The 19112-nt window shown below is 48.2% G+C and overlaps 1 protein-coding gene across 1 annotated transcript in view; it reads left to right on the top strand.

Annotated features, from left to right (window-relative positions):
- Positions 1-19112, top strand: part of KHDRBS3 (KH RNA binding domain containing, signal transduction associated 3) — a 659142-nt gene that overhangs the window by 99619 nt on the left and 540411 nt on the right. The gene's annotated exons all lie outside the window — the stretch shown is intronic.

Raw genomic sequence — 19112 nt, forward strand, 5'->3', positions numbered from 1 at the left:
AAAGATTTTAATCACCTCCACAAGTTTCCTCATGCCCCTTTGTGATTTTTCTCTCCTGTCCTTCTTGCTCTCTTGTCCCCTTTCAACCACTGATTTGCTTTCTGTCACTATACATTAGTTTATATTTCCTGGATTTTTATATAAATAAATCATACAGTATGTACTCTTTCTTGCTTGGCTTTTGTCATGGGGTATAATTACTTTGAGATTCATCGAAATTGTTGAGTGTGTATCAGTAGTTCATTCCTATTCATTGCTGAGTGGTATTCTGTTGTATGCAGGTACCCTAATTTGTTTATCCATTCAACTGTTGATGAACTTGTGGGTTGTTTCCAGTTTTCAGCTACACAGGTGAGGTTCGCATGAATATTCATAGATAAGTCTTTGTAGGAACATATGCTTTTACTTCTCTTGGGTAAATACCCAGGAGTGGAATGGCTGGGTCATGTGGTGGGTATAAGTTTAACTTTTTAAGACACTGCCAACAGTTTTCCAAAGTGGTTGTACCATTTTACAGTATATTAAAGTTGCAGTTCCTCCACATTTTCACCAACCCTCGGTGTGGTCAATTTTCCAACTGTTCTCCATTTGAATAGGTGTGTCAGCGGATCCTATTGTGCTGCTCGTTTGCATTTCCCCAACGAGTAATGATGAGGCGCTGCAAATATGGGGAGATCTTAGGTCCTTGATAAAGTCCTTGAACTGAGACTTAACCAGTCCTGGAAAACCTATGCTGAGATTCTTCTATGTGAGCAGATAACTCTTCTGCGTTGCCTAGGCCATGCTGAGTGTGTCCCTTACAGGAGACAGCATTGTCGCTGGTTTTCTAGGTTGACCAGCCTCATTCCCTACAAGCTGGAGTGGGTGGAAGCTGCACTGGCCTTCAGCCCCAGGAGGTCTCCGGGATGAAATGGTCATTGTGACAAGGGCAATTTCTCAAATCGTGATATCCTTTTGTAGCTCTTTCACACGTACTATGCCTTTATTCGTCTTTACTCTAAGACCCCAAGATCGTGGCATGATCTTTGTCTTACAGATGAAGAAACTGATATTTCATTCAAATTAAAGTGTAACAGCTTTGAGATAGATTACAGCTTCGATATGACTCCCACTAGGATGTTTTGTTGATGCAGCAACCAAAACTCTGCTAGTGGAATTTCAGGTGTGAACCTGCAGAGGAGATGGAATTGGAGGGGAATTAGGACTCTTTGTGCATCCCTGAGAAAGATCACCAAGGACGTTGTGTACTGTGCTATATAGGTAGACCTGGGGCCAGGAATCATGGAGATTCTCCTGGTTTCTTGGAGAATGACGTTTTTAAATTTTTTTGAATACTGTGTAATTTCACAGAAAGCTCGAGGGTCTGGAGCAGAAAGGAGGTTGCCTCTGATTTGGGGAGAAGTGGTCCAGTCCAACAGTCTCTCCGTTGTTGTGAGGTTATTTCTAGCACCCATGAAGGGGCTAGAGGGAAAAGGGGTTCCGCAGTTGCAAACCTTGGAACAAGCACTCGTGTGCAGGTGGCTTTTGAAGGATGAGCTCTCAGAAGGTGCCAGAGAAGGAATGGGGAAGCAAGCAGGACTGAGAAGGGGAGGCACAGAGCCAAGTTGCCATTTCAGCAAAGTCCCGAGGAGGACAGCACAGCCTGAGCCTCCAGGGAGCTCTGGGGCCCAGCGGTGCCGCAGCCTGGAGGGTCACGCCCAGAAGCAGGGGGGCTGGGTCAGTCTCCAGCACCTGGGGCCACTGGCTGAGGCCCTCCAGCAGGGGCTGCTTCCCGCTGTCCTTGAGCGTGAGGCAAAGTGCTTCAGAGCCGGGAGAGGAGTCCTCCTGTGAAAAGTTTCAGGTTTGGGGTTGAAACAAAAAGTCCACAGAAGCTGGGGAAGGGGGAAGGTACACTCCAAAGAGATCTACAGAGTCTGGCCACAAAGGAGGACTTCCCTCTCTCCTCTGGGTGGGTCAGAAGACTCTACTCCCCTTCTGGTGTGAGGTGCAAAATAAATGCAAAGAAGCACAGACCCAGAAGGCAAAGATTAGTGTTTGAGTCGTGGCTCTCTTATTCGTGACACATATACCTGGGCAAAGTAATTACTCTGAGCCTCAGTTCCTCATCTGTAACATGAGGACAAACGCATTCACCTGCCGGCTGCTGGGAGCATTAAATCAGATTGAGAGCTATGTAAACCATTGTTTAAGCTTTGGGTGTCAACGTTTTCTGAACAGAGGGCATCCTGTGATGTTGGTGACCACTTCTGGGGGAGCTCCTGGGTGAAGGAATGTGTCCTGATTTGGGGGAGACCCAGACAAGCACAGGGTATTGGTGAGAGGAAATGCAGAACAGCTCCTGTGTTCCAGAGGACATTATTTTGTTGAATCTTCTCAGTAATCCTATGGTTATTACTGCATCTCTTTTATAGATATGGAAACCACGGCTCAGCTTGTTCTGGGTATCTTCCCTCCTCTCCCGGAGCTGAGCTGGATGGACTGCTTCCATGGGTCCCTTGCCCCTTGGCTTCTGGTTGGGCATGTCAGGGGGGGTGGTGCCAGGAGATGTGAGATGGGAGGATAGGAAGCTTCTGGTGTTTCTGCTGCGGGTTGGCTGCCTCCCTCTACTGAAGGCTGCAGCTCCTGTCCACACAGAGGCTATTCCCTTCCACCCTTCAAGCTTTGGGCTGGTCGGGGTTCCCCTCCTGTTACTGGTCCTTTAGCTCTCCTGCAACGCTGCCCTTCCCGTCTGAATAGTTCTCCGTTAAACTCTCCCCATGGCACTCATTCTGAGTACCCTACCTGTTCCCTGTCAGAATGCAGAAACCAAGTAATTGGCCCAAGGTCACACCTCTAGAAGTGATGGGGTTGGGTCTGGAGTTCAATCACACTTGAAGCTCATGTTTCTTTCCACGACGTCATGGGACTTGTGTCTGTGCTCTTCTTGGACAGCCATCAGCAGGCTGATTAGCTGGAGAAGACTGCCATCCCCAGGGGTCTCCTATTCTCGTTTACATCTGACATGTCCTTAGGTCCAATCAGAGCAGGAAAAATCATCATGCAGGGGAAAAGAGAGAAGGCCTCGATGGGATGCGGTGAGTGTGACAGATGACCTGCCACTCAGGGCCTGCCCGTGTCTCGTCTGTAAAGCACACTCCTTCCTGAGAAAGCTGCTGAGTTCTGAGATGGGGACTCCCGGGGGTCCACCAGGGTCGGCCAGCTGTGGGCATCATCCGCCGTAATAGCCGAAGGGCCTGCACAGCCAGCTGACCTTTGCAGTGACAGCCCTTTCAGTCAGTGCGGGACCCCCCCCTTCCCCCGTCCACCTGGCCTCCCTCTCTTGTGTGGGCGTCCTGCGCTGAGGCATTACCAATAGACAGGGCCCTGGCCGAGGGAACTCGGCCCGTGAAGGGAAGCCCAGGGAAGGACATGGGAGGGGCCAAGCTGAGCATCTGGTGGACACTGTCACGGCTCCTGCCAGAGGTCTCTTTGGAGGCCCAGGGCCCCCAGGGGCAGGGCCGAGCCGATCAGCAAAGCCCAGGAGGAGGAAATGGGGCTTCAGTGCTCTCTGACTAATGAACAGATGCCTTTGCCCTTCAGGGAAGATTCCCTGGACACAGGGAAGGAACAGGGATTTTAAGGGCTTTGGGGAAAACTACCACCACCTGGCGATACTGGCGCAAATATATCGATTTTTTCAGGACCGATTTTCTCCCCACCTTGCAGGAAATTAGCTTTGATATATAAAACAGAAAGTGATTTTATGTGTATATATGTGGAAGAGATGCAGAGAGGCAGGGGAAGGAGAAAACAGCTGGAGGAGAGTGGAGACGCTGAGACAGGGACAGAGCAGAGAGCGATGGAAAAGCAGGCAGCCCCTTCCAGGATGGCACAAGAGCACCAGGAGCCGGAGAATTTCTGTTGAGCTGAGTGGGTTGAAGTGTGAGCTGATGGTCAGTGGGGTGGGGGGAGCCCTGTGAAAGGGCAGGTAAGCCCAGCCCAGGACGAATTCACTGCTCTCGGCCTCTCCTTTCAATTTGTTTTGGAGGGAGGAACCTAGAAGACCCAAGGAGAGTATTGACAAGATCAACTTCATAATAAAACAGAAATTGATTTGTGTATTTAATTTCATAAACGGTTTGGCAAATGCTATATGCAAAGTTATTATTTGTTTGTTTGTTTTTGTTTATTTTTTTGTGGTACGCGGGCCTCTCACTGCCGTAGCCCCTCCCGTTGCGGAGCACAGGCTCCGGACGCGCAGGCTCAGTGGCCATGGATCACGGGCCCAGCCGCTCCGTGGCATGTGGGATCCTCCCGGACCGGGGCACGAACCCGTGTCCCCTGCATCGGCAGGCGGACTCTCAACCACTGTGCCACCAGGGAAGCCCGCAAAGTTATTTTTTAAAGGCATTTGTTCTTTTACTGGGCTTCAGCCAATAAAAAGCATAGGACCCGTGAATGACAAGGTAGAGTCAGGTGTCACATGCCACCTTGTCAGGTCCTGGATGAAAAGCCACCCAGGGCACAAGCTTGGTAATGCCACTCACAGACCAGGTGACCTTGGGCTAGTTGCTTAGCTTCTCTCCACCCACTTTATCCCAAACATGGGGTGTCATACATGGACACGTCGGGGTGTTGCTGTGAGGAAGGAATGAGATGGTACCTCAAGTGTGAAGTGGGTGAGGGTTAGGGACACAGATGGGACACAGACCGGCTTGCCCGCTGACACCTTGGGCTTGTGTTGCTCTGTCCATCCTGGGGAAGTCACTCCTCTTCTAAGTTCGGTCCTTACTGCCCCCAACCCAGTAGGAAAAATGAAACAAAGCAAAACAGAGGCGGGGATGAAACTCTAAGGTACTATAAAAAAGCATCTTCACCTCTCTATGTGTTTGGGAGTGTATACACAGAAAACAGAGGTCAAAAGAGAAAGCACAACGCTATGAATTTGGGCAAATACCTTATAATTTCTAGAATGTGGGGCCTCTATTAAACTGAGCTGGGGACTGTGGCTTCTAACTGAGGCCAACACAGGTCTTCCTACCCATCTACCCTGAGTGCAAGAGAACCAGGCCTACAGAGGAGGTGAGCTCTGCCTTCTCCACCCACTCAGGGGTCAGAGCAGAGAGCCCACAGAGGGCATCTTGGACAAGGGTGATGCAAGAGGGAGCGGGGGCCCTGTTCATAAAGCCCACTTGCCAGCTGCCATGGTTTAACCCTCTCAGTCTTCAATGTCCATGAACATTGAATGTCAAAAGGTTAGGGCTTAGGGTCTAAACCATTTTGTTCCCAAGAGGCTCTTGGGTTCCTAGGCCGATATTTCCATGTTCTTCTTAGAAGAGAATGACAGCTATTGTCCAAGTCCCAGTGTACCCTCCCCCCAGTGCTGTTCTTCCTTGCTTCATGTGCATATAATTATATGGCCACTAAAGTGGATTATCTAAGGATTTGCTGTGTTCACTGTAAAAATAGAACAAAGCAGCAGGCAACCTTCAAATCCTGAAAGCTTCTTTCAGTTAAAAACAAAGCCATAAACCAAACTCCAGAGCTGCCCTTCCAATCCCAGACTACATCAACTCTCCAAGACTATAGGCTATGGCCAGGAGGGGTCAGAGAAGGATCACAGAGAAGGGAGAATTGGCATCAGGAAGGAGGAGACCCAGGTGGGACAGCCATTCCACCTTCTTTGAGGCAATTCTCAGAGGTGGGGACAGTCCACGTGTGTTTGGAGGAGGTGCTCTGTGGACCGTTTTTGTCTAGGATCGAGGGTTTGGGTAGTACAGGCTTTGCTGGTGAAGGCAGTGAGGTTGGCAAAGAAGGACCTGGTAGGGTTTGGTGATACCTTGTATTTATAGCCTGACTGGCGCTACCCACAAGGCACCTGGACCCAGTTGTCTCTAAAGCCTGAGCCGTGCCCTGCACATCCCAGGCATAGGAGTCAATGAATTCCCTTTCTGTTCATCTTGTTTGAGTTGAGTTTGTGTTGTGTTCAATCGAAATCGTTCTTATCATTTAGAAATGACGGGAGAAGCCAGGAGAATGTGTGAGATGTGTCCATGATGGGGGAACACACAGCGTGAGGGGTCGGATGATCAAGAGCGCTCATGGATAGAATGTGTGAAGAAGGGTGGAAAGAGCATGCAATTCCAGGAAGTTGGAGTCGGTTTCCAATCTTCCTGAGTCCTACGTGGGGCTCCCTGGGAAAACCATGGTAATATTTGAGCCTCAGTTTCCTCATTTGTATGATGGAGGCAATATTGAAATATGGGTACAGTCTGAGGGTCAGATGAGGTACAAGGTGCTTCGGCAACCCGGTGTGTGATGCCGTGTACACAAGCAAGCACAAGCGCAGCGGGCTTTCGGCCACTGTGATTTGCCTCTGTGCGATACCTGTTGTTTTCTTCAATAGTGAGAATGGTGATTACAGTTTACACACTGGGGTTTTACTCACCTCAAAATGCTATCTCCTGCGGTATCTCGTTTTCCTTCAGTGCATTTTTCTTTGGGTTCAAGTGGCCGCCATGCTCGGGGAAGCGGCTGGGGAGACGTTGGAACTGACATTTTAAAATCATTTATCTCTCCCAGGCTTCATGCACACTTAACCCTGTTTAATTATCTCAACAACCCTTTGAGGCTGGGATTGCTATTTCCATTTTCAGATGGGAAACTGGGTTTCTGCGAGGTTCGTTGACTCACTTTGGGTCACACTGCTGGCAAGTGGTGGAGCCTGAACCCAAAGCCAGGCTGGAAGGGGAGCGAAGCCCCACCTCCCGACCGGGAGCGAGGGGTGGGCGGTCTTGTCTCCGCCTTATGGCTTCAGCCAAGGAAAGCCCCTGACTTGGGTTGGGGGAGAAGCGGGGGTGAGATGCCATCCCTCCGTCTCTTCCGCCACCAGCATCCCTGGGCTGGTGCCTCGATGCAGGGCTTGCATGGACCTCCTTCCTCACTTCCACCTGTCTCTCTCCTGTGCCTTCCCTGAGGGAGTGGGACTGGCCCCATCGCTGATAATTAAGGCTTTTCTTTTCTTGATTTAAACACCAGCAAAGTCACCTCCTCTCTCTCCCACCTCTCAGGATGGCTGCTCGAAAGGAGTTGGCTTGACAACTCAGCAGAGAAGGTGCCTCAGACAGTAGCAAACTTTCTCTGACAGTTTCCCCTAAGGAGCCTGGGACGGGGAGCTGTCTACACCTGCAGGAGCACCAGATACTCTCCAGTTGTTGTTGTTGTTGTTTTATAAAGAAGAGGGTTTATACAAGCCCCCACACACATCCTCTTATTAAATGGAATAAAATTATAAATGGATATACTTCCCTGGGGGGATATGTGGTGGAGTCTTTCCTGCACTACTTGTATCAGTATCATTTTTCTAGACTGGGAAGCTGCCTCCACCATATATAAATATATGTGTATATACATGGTCCACTTTATATACATATATACTTTATATATATGTATAATAGCTCCTACTATGCACTGGGCATTGTCCCAGATATTAGGGACATGAAGGTGAATAAGATTCACCTTCTTTAAGGAGGTCACGGCTCATTGGAGGTGAGACGGGAGACACCAGGTAAATGGGAACTTGTAGTGAAGGATGTCACGAGGGTCAGTCAGGGTGCCCTGGGGGCACAGAGGATGGGAGGATGTCCCCTTGCCGTGGAAGGGAGCCTGGGAGAAGCAGAGTCTGAGCTAAAAGTGCGTGAGAAGTAGGTAGGAAGATACGGGAGAGGTGAGGAGGAGGAAAGAGCATTCTTTTTTTTTTTTAAAGTAGACTATTTATTTATTTATTTATTTTTGGCTGCCTTGGGTCTTCACTTCTGCGTGTGGGATTTCTCTCTAGTTGCAGTGAGCAGGGGATACTCTTCGTTGCGGTGCGTGGACTTCTCATTTCAGTGGCTTGTCTTGTTGTGGAGCACGGTCTCTAGGTGCACAGGCTTCGGTAGTTGTGGAGTAGGGGCTCAGTAGTTGTGGCTCATGGGCCCTAGAGCGTAGGCTCAGTAGTTGTGGTGCATGGGCTTAGTGAACTCCACGGCATGTGGGATCTTCCCAGAGCAGGGACTGAACCTGTATCCCCTGCATTGGCAGGAGGATTTTGTGTGTGTGTGTGTGTTAGTTTTTCCTTTACAACAAACTGAATCAGTTATACATATACATATGTTCCCATATCTCTTCCCTCTTGCATCACCCTCTCTCCCACCCTCCCTATCCCACCCCTCTAGGTGGTCACAAAGCACCGAGCTGGTCTCCCTGTGCTATGCAGCTGCTTCCTACTAGCTATCTGTTTTACGTTTGGTAGTGTATATATGTCCATGCCACTCTCTCACTTCCTCCCAGCTTACCCTTCCCACTCCACGTGTCCACAATCCATTGTCTACATCTGCATCTTTATTCCTGTCCTGCCCCTAGGTTATTCAGAACTTTTTTTTTTTTTAATATTCCATGTATATGTGTTATCCTATGGTATTTGTTTTTCTCTTTCTGATTTACTTCACTGGGTATGACAGTCTCTAAGTCCATCCACCTCACTGCAAATAACTCAATTTCATTTCCTTTTATAGCTGAGTAATATTCCATTGTATATATGAGCTACATCTCCTTTATCCACTCATCTGTTGATGGACACTTAGGTTGCTTCCATGTCCTGGCGATTGTACATAGTGCTGGCAGGCGGACTCTTAACCACTGAGCCACCAGGGAAATCCCGGAAAGAGCATTCTTGTAGAAGAAACAGTCTGGCCAAAGGCTTCAGAGATGAGAAAGTACACTGCTTTGGGGAGACCTGAATGCAGCTTGGCTACTTCCCAACGTTTACTGTTTCTAAATAGGGGTGAGGCAGGCAGACTCTGGGAACTTTGTGGTTAAGTGTGTCTGTAAGGAGATGGGATCAACCAGCAACTTTATGGCATCCAGCAATTCACAAATGCTCTCGTAGCTAAACCCCCATCTCACCAGCATCCCCCAATGGTCCAGAGAGGTGTGCGTGTCTGATCTTGTTGTGACAATTCCAGCTCTATGCTTGGGAAAACCAAGGCTTAGGAGATGGCCATGTCTCTTCTGAGCTTAAAAGTGTGTTGCCTCACACTTATATTGGGGTTTATTTTTTTTTTATCAATGCCTAGCAAATGAGCACACGTGTAGCAGCTTTAAACAACATATAGTTATTGTCTCACAGTTCCATAGGTCAAGAATCTGGGGCAGAGCTTAGCTGGGTTCTCTGCTTCAGGATCTCACCAGCTTGCAATCAAGGCGTTGGCTGGGCTGCATTCTTATGTGAAGGCTCAGCTGGAGAAGGATCTACTTTCAAGCTTTCTCAGTTGCTGTTGGAATTCGTTTCCTTGAAGCTGTAGGATTCACAGCAGCTTGCTTGTTCAAAGTCGGCAAGTATCCTAGGGCAATCTGCCAGCAGGACAGGGTTTTATATAATGTAATATAGTCACAGGAGTGATATCCCTTCTGCTTTGCCATTTTTTATTGGTTAGAAGAGGCTCTGCCCCTTCTCAAGGGAAGGATATTACCAAAGGCATGAATAGCAGGAGGTAGGGATCATGGGACCACCGTGAAGTCTGTTTACCACACACACCAGCCTTTACCCATGCTGCAGTCCCCTCCCCGGCTCTCTGTGGCACGTCCCACCCATCCTCCAAATTGCAGCTCAAATGCACCCCCAGCTCTCCTTGGGAAGGCTCTCTGACTGCCTCTTTCTCCTTCCACGGAGCTACTGCTCTCTCCCACCTCCATCCCAGCCGTTACTGTGAGGTATTGAACTCTCACCGCTGATTTGCAAGTTTCTGTCTCTCGAGGTGGGAACAGAACCTTCTCACTTCTGCATCCCCAGTGCCTGATGCCTGGTGGGTGCTCAGTAAGTATTTATAACTAATCAAATTGATGAATTAAGTGATTTGCTTTGATGGGTTAGAAGCAGCCTGTGTGGCAAGAGCTTAGCTCATGACGGAGCCTGTAGATGTGGGCAGAAGCCAGGTCGTGAAGGGTTTTGTAGGGCATTGCTAAGAATGGCATTTATTTGCTATAACTGGAAGTCTTTGAAGAGCAAGAAGCAGGGGAATGACATAATTCTCTGTATATTTACAAGGTTGCCCTGGTTCCTCTAGGAAACCTCACGGGAGGGACCACAAGTAGAGGAGGAGAGGCCAGATGGTGTATTTTGAAGGCAGGAGTGATGGTCGTTGCTGACGGGTCACATGTGGGGCAGCGCACGGAGAGCCTCTGACGGATGCTCTTGACCTGGACAGTCCCTCCGTTAGTCTCTTTATTATACAAGACACTTTCCTTCTCTTTGTTAAGCACAAGGCCAAGGGCAAAGGCTGACAGATTTGTCCAGTCCAGATACAATGGTCCATGTTTAGATGGAGACAGTTTATTACGCACACAGACAGTGAAAGGAAGGGGAGCCCAAGCCACCAGCTAGCTACTCAGATCCCCGTCCCACACCCCAAAAGGAGAACGCCAAAGCCACAGGGCCCAGATGACAGTGCAGCAAAGTGGTGGGACACGCCCTGCTGAGTGCAGCTGTGTGGGGAGGGGGAGGGGTGAAGGGTCTCACGTGTCATCAGAAGTCATGAGAAAGTATCTCCTCACAGCTTCCCGGGGGGATGGGGAGTGAGTGGAGATGAACTTGTAGTGGCTTCTTAAAAGCCTCCCATCCTCAGGTTCTTCTTTCTGCCAAGACTCAGACGGGCTGTGGCTTTGAGGCTTTGTCTGCCTGGTTTATGTGCCTATGTGTAAGGTCCCCAGGGCACGGGGGGAGCCCTTGTTCTTTAGTATCACTTATTACAATGAGCATTTGTATACAGCAAACACACACGGTACCCGCTATGAACACTTAACTGTGTTCTAAGTGCTCTACGCGTATTAACTCACGTATTGAATCTTCATGAAAATCCTGGGAGATAGGCACTATTTTCTTAGGTTGATTTGAAAAATGTTTAACTTGTGGTGAAAAAGACACAATTCACAACTTATCATCTTGACCATTCTATTTATTTATTTAGTCAGAGTCAACCTTGAGACTTTTATTGGAACTACAGGGAAAGAGAGGCTTTCCTTCTGCAGGGATTGCTGGGCTGTGACAGGACATAAACCTGAAAGCCAGTGGCTCCCTGGGGTCAGGCCAGCCTGAAATACCCCCATCACCCTTCCAGGAAGGCAGAGCCAGCAGAGGGGGCCCAGGCCCTCCCTGACCACATCCTCTGAGCCCCTGAATCTAGCCATGCTTAAACTTACGTCCATCCCAGGGTTTCTCAGTTTGGCGTCTTGACCATTTTAGAGTGCACAGTTCAGCAGTCTTAAGTATATTCACACTGGTGGGCAGTAATGCTCTTCAGCTTTTTCATTTTGCAAAATGGAAACTCTATACCATTTAAATAACAACTCCACAGAGCCCCTTTCCCTCAACCCCTGGCGGCCACCATTCCACCTTCTGATTCTCTGAGTTCGACTCCCTTAGCTACCTCATCGAAGTGGAATCAACACTATTTGTCCTTTTCTACGTGGCTTATTTCACTTGGCATAATTCAAAATTCATCCATGTTGTAGCATGACATAGGGTTTCTTTCCTTTCTAAGGATGAATAATATTCCATCATATGTATGTACCAGTTTTTAAAATTCATTCATCCATCCAGAAGTAGGCACTATTTTTAATCTCCATTTTTCAGATGAGGACCCAGGGCCAAACAGAGGATAAGTAATTTTCCCAAACTAGTAAGGGTTGGAGCTGGATTTGAACCCATGAGGAGAGCCATAATGTCCACCCTGATTTCCCTGGAGCTAGAATGCATGGCACACGTAAGGAATCTGACAAATGTCAGGGAGTTAATTGAAGACTGAGGCAAAGACGAATCAGATTTAGGGCTGATGGATGTAGGGCATGAGGAAGTTCGGGGGGTCAAGGGTGGCTGATCACCTTCTTGCCTGGTGATTAGGGTGTTTGCAGTGCCATCAACTGAGGTAGGGTATTCGGAAGAAGGGCAAATATGAGGGACAGTTAAGGAACTCACTGTTAGACATTTTGATTTAAAGACGTCTGTGGATCACCTGTGTGGAGATGTTCAGTGAATCGCTGAGTAAATAAAGAAAAATGAGATACAGTGTTCTCCCTTCAGGATGCTGACAGAAGTATCAGAGATATAATCACAATTCAATGCGCAATAAATAAATAAAGCTGGGAAGAGAAGAGGAGAAAGAATGAGAACAGGTAGAACAAACCTCACCTTTTGTATCATCTTTTATCATCCTACCTTGATGCTCTTTCACAGTGTTGGAGAGGAAGTGGAGTCATCGATCAGACTTTGGGAAGCTATTCTGGTCTTTACACTTCAGCAGTGGGGTGTCTGGAACTGAATCTACCCTGGTTAATAGTTCTTCGCAATTGTTCTCCCAATTAGGTGATGTTTCAGCTCTCTGTCGTACCGGATTTCCTTTTTTTTGTTTTGGAATAGGGCCTCCCTATAATAACCTGCTTTCCTTAATTAGCTTAAGTTGCTGTTCACCCACCTCCTGGTTGATGTCCCCGTGGTTTTGGTAGTCAGGTGTCCAGTTAAGGTGGACACGAGGGAGGACCCAAGATGTGTATTGAGACACAGATTCAAATGGTCCTTTAGGGACACATGGGTAGGCGATAGTTGTCACAAGAGACTCCGAGCTCCTAAGAGAAGAAAGAAATTTGAGTGTTTACTGCTTTTAGCATTCCTGACCATATTCTCCTCCATCCTTGTCCAGGGAGGTAGGTTTTTATGATGGAGATTTTGAAATTGGGAGAGGACGGGGACTTACAACAGAGGACTTTTGGTTAACATGGACTATTCCTGTGAAGCAGGCTTGAGGAACTCACATTTCTGCCTTTGTGTTGGCTCCTTGTCTCTGGGAAGATTGAAAATTCTCCCGAATGACCCCAGGCCTGATGAGTATCTATCTTCCTGCATCATGTGACTCTGCAAAGCCTACTTCCTGCATCATGTGACTCTGCAAAGCCTACTTCCTGCATCATGTGACTCTGCAATGCCTACTTCCTGCATCATGTGACTCTGCAAAGCCTACTTCCTGCATCATGTGACTCTGCAGAGCCTATAGGGACGTCCATTCATAGATGAGGATATAACACTTCCACTAATGTACACGGTTCCCATTTCGGTCACCCCCCTCCAACCCTGTGGGGTCTAAACTGTTATTTATCTCGTTTTATTGAATGGGAAGTTGGATGTTTACAGTGATGAGACTTCTCCAAGATCGTATAGCTGGTAGCGGCAGAATCAGAACTGGTTTCTAGATTTCTTGATTCTTGGTCCACAGCTTGTTGCTACCACACCATAGTGCTTAGCGGGGGCTCATGGACAGAGTCCTTCATCTCCTGAATATTTTCGTTTTTCTCCTTCCTTTACCTTACTGGCTCATTCACCTGAGTAGATAGGGCAAGCGTCTGACCCTCAGTGTGGGGCATGAAAATCGCACGAATCCCCTCCCATGCCCTGACGAAAATCTACCTGACACGAAGACAAGCCTGAAATGTGGGCAGGTCGCGTGAGCACTGCATGATGACTGGGAGACAAAGGCATGTTTGCGTGATACCCCTATAGCTAGGTGGGCAGGTGGAAAAGAGAGGTCGCTGACAAGGAAGTCAGAAGACCCAACCCCCAGGCTTTGCCTCTTCCTCGTTGTAACTCTGTTTGTAAGCCAGGTAGTCTCCCTGGGGAACAGTGTCCTTGTCTGTCAATTAGGAGAGCCACCCTGCCCGTCCCTACAAGGCAGAAAGAACTAGGTGATCTGTCAGGCTCTATACAACTCGAAAGCAGTGCTGTAATTATCCTAGATGCACTTGAACCTGAAACCTGATATATAATTGCTTCTCTCTCTATAGGAAATATGATGAGACACTTGCTCATTTCTTTCCCCCACTGGGGAATAGCAGTTATCTAGGGGGCATTTGGTTTGGTTTTTAATCATGCACAGGTGTTGTAAGATTCTGGCAGAATAGATCCTCTTTAGGTGCCCCTTCACAGTCTCTGCATGTAGAGACAGAGATAAGATTATTTACACCCCATTCCATTATTCACAGCCTCTTGGAATGTAGCATTAAATAATTCAGAGACCATACAAGCTTGGGGATTGATGGTGAGGCTGATAGTTTTTGCAGATACAGCATGCAGCAGCTGTAGAAAAGTACAAGTGCATCTGGGAACAATTACTGGGTACCCACATACTCATCGGGACCTTGGAGAGATGCCTTCTCACTGGTCTAAAAATGACTAGATCAGAGGGTTGGGAAGCCTTGTGTCTGGTGTGAAATGTCCACCCTCCAGCCACCTTCTAATCTGAAGCTCCTTGAGGGCTTCAGAATTATCCACCACACCTGGCATAGATCCAGACCCCAGTAAGTGTTTGATGGATTTTAAATAGCAAGCGGTCTTCATTTCTTAGCTGCTTTTGGTCTGCACTACGGCACGCGTGGGACAGGCAGGGCCTTTGGCCATTGGAAGACAGGGTCCTAGTTCTTCTCCTTACTAACCTGGTGATTTTACTGACAATGGGAAAGTGTAGAAAAAGAAGAGGAGAGGACGTGAAAACTGAATCCAGAGAAGCAGAGAGCTGGGAGGACGCTGAAGAGGGGAGAGGCTCAGGTAGGAAGGGTGGTCCGGGAGGGGGCGTGGGATCAAGCAGTGTGGCATCTGAGGAGGAAGAGTCCTGGGAAGTGATCACTGGGTTTGACGATGAGGAGGCAGTCCACGCGCATCTCTGACCTCGTAAATGAAACCTTCTTGCTCAGGCACTACACCGAGGCGGGCACGTGGGCAGCAGGCTGGCTCGGACCCACCCGGTCACTTAGCTGTCTGGCCTCTCGCTCCCTGCATTTAGCTCCTGAGTTCCCAGCCCCTCCGCTGGCTCTGATGTCCTCTTCTGGTCCTGCCCTCGGCTTTCAGGCTGGCCAGACTCTCCTCTGGCTCCGAGCCCCTTCCTCTCTCGTGAGAGTTCTGGTCCACTCTCACGCTGGCCTCCAAATTGGCTCTTGATTTCAGAGCTGCCTGCAGCTCTGGACAGGAGGACCTCCTTCTCTGTCAGCCTTCTGACCCCACGGAATCTTCTATGGCCAGGATGGTTCCTTGTTTCAGCGTTCAGATGGACATCCCTGGTGACTTGCCAAAGGGAAATTTAGGTAAATCTTTGTTAAGGTGCTAGACTTTAAGTAATTAGAAGCGCAATAATCAGCATGCTTAGGTTGCAAGTGGAAGACATTTGATGAGGGAGCAGGGTCCCAGATGAAGCGTGGGAGTTGTCAGAAGTCTCCTCCCAGGGGAGCAGGACCACGGTGCTATTGGATACGTGTGTGGGCAGTGGTCAGTGCAGTCCTGTGGTTTCCTGGAGCCATAAGGAATTTGAGCATCGCAGCCAGGTTGAAGGAGCGAGACAGAAAGAAGCAGCTTGGAGGTACAAGCCCAAAGGAGTTAGGCTGAGAGGCAAGAAATGGGTTCTGTCGTTAGCAACAGTTAAGACTGAGCTGTGACGGAGGAGCTTAGAAGAAGGTGGAAGTAAAGACCTTCTGAGGCTGGTTAGGTGGACGGAGGGCCCTTTAAGAGAGCGCTGCCGCCTTGCTGGAATGTGAGGAGGGACCAGAAAGAACGCAGAACCAGTTTGGACCGGTAGGGCCTGAGTGTGGGGGTTGAGGGGCTGGACTTAGACAGGAGAAGGGAGACCTTTTCCTGAGAGGGGAAAGCAGGATGCTGAGGGGAAGAGGAAAAGGAGCCCGAGGGGCCAGCTGTTGATGGCGTAGAATTTTCGCGATGCTGGCAGAATCTCAGGGAGCAACTTCCCTGGAGATGAGCATGATTTGGGGGTCAGGAAATGCTTGGCTATGTGGGGTCACTGAGAAGTTGGGGAGTCCAGCTTCCCGAGGGGCAGGGGGGGAAGCTAACGTTGCTCACCTAGATTCACATGGTAATGGAGCGCCTGCGATATCTCAGGTACTTGACAGGGGCTCTTTTACTCCTCAGAACACTATGCTATGGAGAATGTATTGCTCTTCCCCATTTTGCAGATGAAGTCATGGAGGCTCAGAGAGGTTAATCCACATCACCAAGGTCACAAAGCTGAAAGTGACCAAGATAGGATTCTAATCTTTGTCTTCTGATTGTGATGGCCATGATCTTTCTGTTTTGCCCATGGTAAGGGAAGTGGACACATCATCACCACGATTTATCATAAACTCCATTTAAGAGCATGGTCCAGCTTCTGAACAATAAGAATCATGACGGTTATAAGAGCATTCATCATTTCTACCTGGATGGCTTTCCACGGCTTGTCATTTACTTGTTTCATCAGATTCTGATCTTTACACCATTAATTACCATGGGACGACTGGTGTAGATACTGCTGTCCTGTTGGCAGGTGAGAATAAAATTGACCAGGGAGGCCCAGGGAAGTTGGTCCCCGGTTGTGGCTGGAACCAGATTTCTCCTATATTTTTATTCAGGCCTCTTTGCTTCTCACACCGCTTCGTGTATATTTTGGGGTTTACTATGCTCACAAGGGACGGATTAGCAGAGTGACTCAGTGACTGTGTGTGTCCTGATACCACTCCAAGCTCAGGCCTTGCGGTATGGGGCTGGTGCTATCATTTGCACTCCTGGGCACAGAGGACAGGAATGACTACAGGTTGAAAATCCAGTATGTTCCAGATTTGGAACAGATGTCATCTCATTTAGTTCTCCCCACCCCCCCCAAAGAACAAATGTGAGAGGTAGATCTTGCTGCTATACCCATTTTATAGGTGACGAAAAGTGTGTCCAGTGAACGGTGGCACCTGATCTTGTCTGAATCTAAAGCCTCTCCTCTTTCCACAGCTTCCTGATTCTCACCACTTTTCTTCCAAAATGCTCCCAGGCACTGGATGTAGCTCTGCTTTCGACAGCCTGGATGAGTTGGAAACATCACCCTCCCGGCTCTAAGAATCATGCTTCCTCTGACTGAATGGTTATCAAATTGATCGCAGTGATTGATTTCATTGCTTTCCTTTCTTGCTAGGTTGTAGATTCTATGAGGCAGGAATAGGTTCATTTTGCTGACCATGAATTCTATGTGTCTGGCACATTATAGGCCCCCAATAAATACGTGTTGAATGGATAAATCCTATTTTATAGCCGAGAGATCTCCATTCCTGAGATGTTAATAAAATGCGAAGTTGGGATTCAAATTCACCCTCTGCTTCTGAGTTGGCCCGCCTTCCACTTTTAGGAGGTTTAGAGATGGGTGGCGCTGGTGTGTATGACGGGGGGAGGGGGAGGCCAAGGTTGGGAATAAATAATTAAATTAAAACGTCCTGGGGAGACTGTATCCGTGCATGTCTGAGGGTGGCTCTAATAAGTTGACAAGGAGAATTTCCAGCAGAGCTGCTGTGCTGGTTGATATGTAATCCCCAGGCCTGTGTGCAGGGAAGGAAGAAAAGCCAGTGATTTGAAATGTCACAGCCACCGGGGTGGTATCTGGCGTCTATTTGCCCAAACTCTTGCTCTCCGCAGAGACTGTAGGCTGTGTGGGTTTGCTGGAAAGTGGCCACACGAGGAGTAGAGAGAGCCAGAATGCTGGAGGTGAAGATCCAGCCCCCCAGTTCGGACCCTGCCTTGTATCCTCGGTGCCTCTGGTGATTAGTTATTAACCACCTGAACCACGTGGGCGGCAGGCGCATGGTGAAGAGCGTGGCCCTTGGAGCCACAGGGCCTGGGTCTGAATCCCATCTCTCCAGCTTTGACCTGGGGCAGGTAACTAATGGCCTGCTGCCTTGGAATGTGGTCTGCAACATGGGGATAGGAAGGATATCCCCTGCAAAACCCTGATGGGAAGAGTAAATTAAATGATAAATGCCAAGTATTCACCCCAGAGCCTGGCTCTTTACAAGTCCTGGCTTCATGGGTTCTGGGCTATTTTAAGGATAAAATAAAATAATGAGATGAAAACACTTTGCAGAAAATCACAGGTGCTGCACTCCACCCTGTGCACCAGAGGACCCCATCACCAATTGCACAGGGTCTCCTGAAGGATTTTCACACCTGTGACCATATATTACTTGTCTTCTCTGCTCATGATGACAATCTACTACCTTGTCTCTTTGGCAAACTCCTACTCATCCTTCAATGACCATAAATGTCACCTCTTCCATGCAGCCTTCCTTGACTTTCCCAGATACTGCTAGTTGTTTGATCCTCTGTTTCCACAGAACTTGGTGTAGATGTTCAGACTCACATGTGTTGCATTGTCCTGTGATGAGCTGGTTTGGTGTCAGCTTCTTCACCCCTAAGCTCTGAGCTGAGAAGACTCAGCTCCTTGAGTTCTCACCAATCAGTCTTCCTCCCCTCTGGAGCCAGCACAGGGACTGACATATGGGTGGTCTGAAATCCATCCATGCTGTCTTGAACTGAAGCTCTGGTGATTCACAGGAGATAAGAAGTCATTTGGGAAATTTGAAAAGGATTATCTGATCTTTTGCAGACCTTGATACAGAAATACAACTGGGCTATGAATAGAGATTTAAATTACTTGCTTTCTTCAATTTTTTAAAAAACCTTTTAATAATGGAAGAAAAAATCACCAATGGGTTGTGTGGATATATGCAATTTTTTTCTTCCAAGAATTTGTTTTCTGCCTCATTAGTAGAAACTCTTTCATACATTGCAAGAAGAATCTTTTCCTCACCTTCGCTAGGAAGGACAGTCAAGAAATGACTTGTGCTTTATTTTTTCATGGGCGTGGAGTAGATAATTGCTTAGAGCTGAATTTTGGGCTGCTAATAATCCAATTAGGGTCTTGGGCATAATTGTTTCTGTGTAACCTGATGCCTTCTGTTCTCCATGGTTCTGACTTTTGAAGCTGGTTCTCTTGGCAACAGCCTATCTTTCTGGGGGAGGAAGAAATACAGCCCTTTGGGGGTATTCTTTGCTCAGCAGATAGGAGGTAACACCTGAGAAAACAGCAGCAATGGTGGGCATTATTCGAATAACCATTGAGACTTTATGAATATGCAGATACATCAGTGTCTGAAAGAGAATGAAATCTCTCTGAACCTTGACAGGAGTCCAGTGTTTCTTTCCTCCCATTACTCACCTCACAGTCAGAAGACCAGGAAGCAAATCATCT

This window comes from Kogia breviceps, chromosome 17 (assembly GCF_026419965.1).
Source record: "Kogia breviceps isolate mKogBre1 chromosome 17, mKogBre1 haplotype 1, whole genome shotgun sequence".
Classification (NCBI taxonomy): domain Eukaryota; kingdom Metazoa; phylum Chordata; class Mammalia; order Artiodactyla; family Physeteridae; genus Kogia; species Kogia breviceps.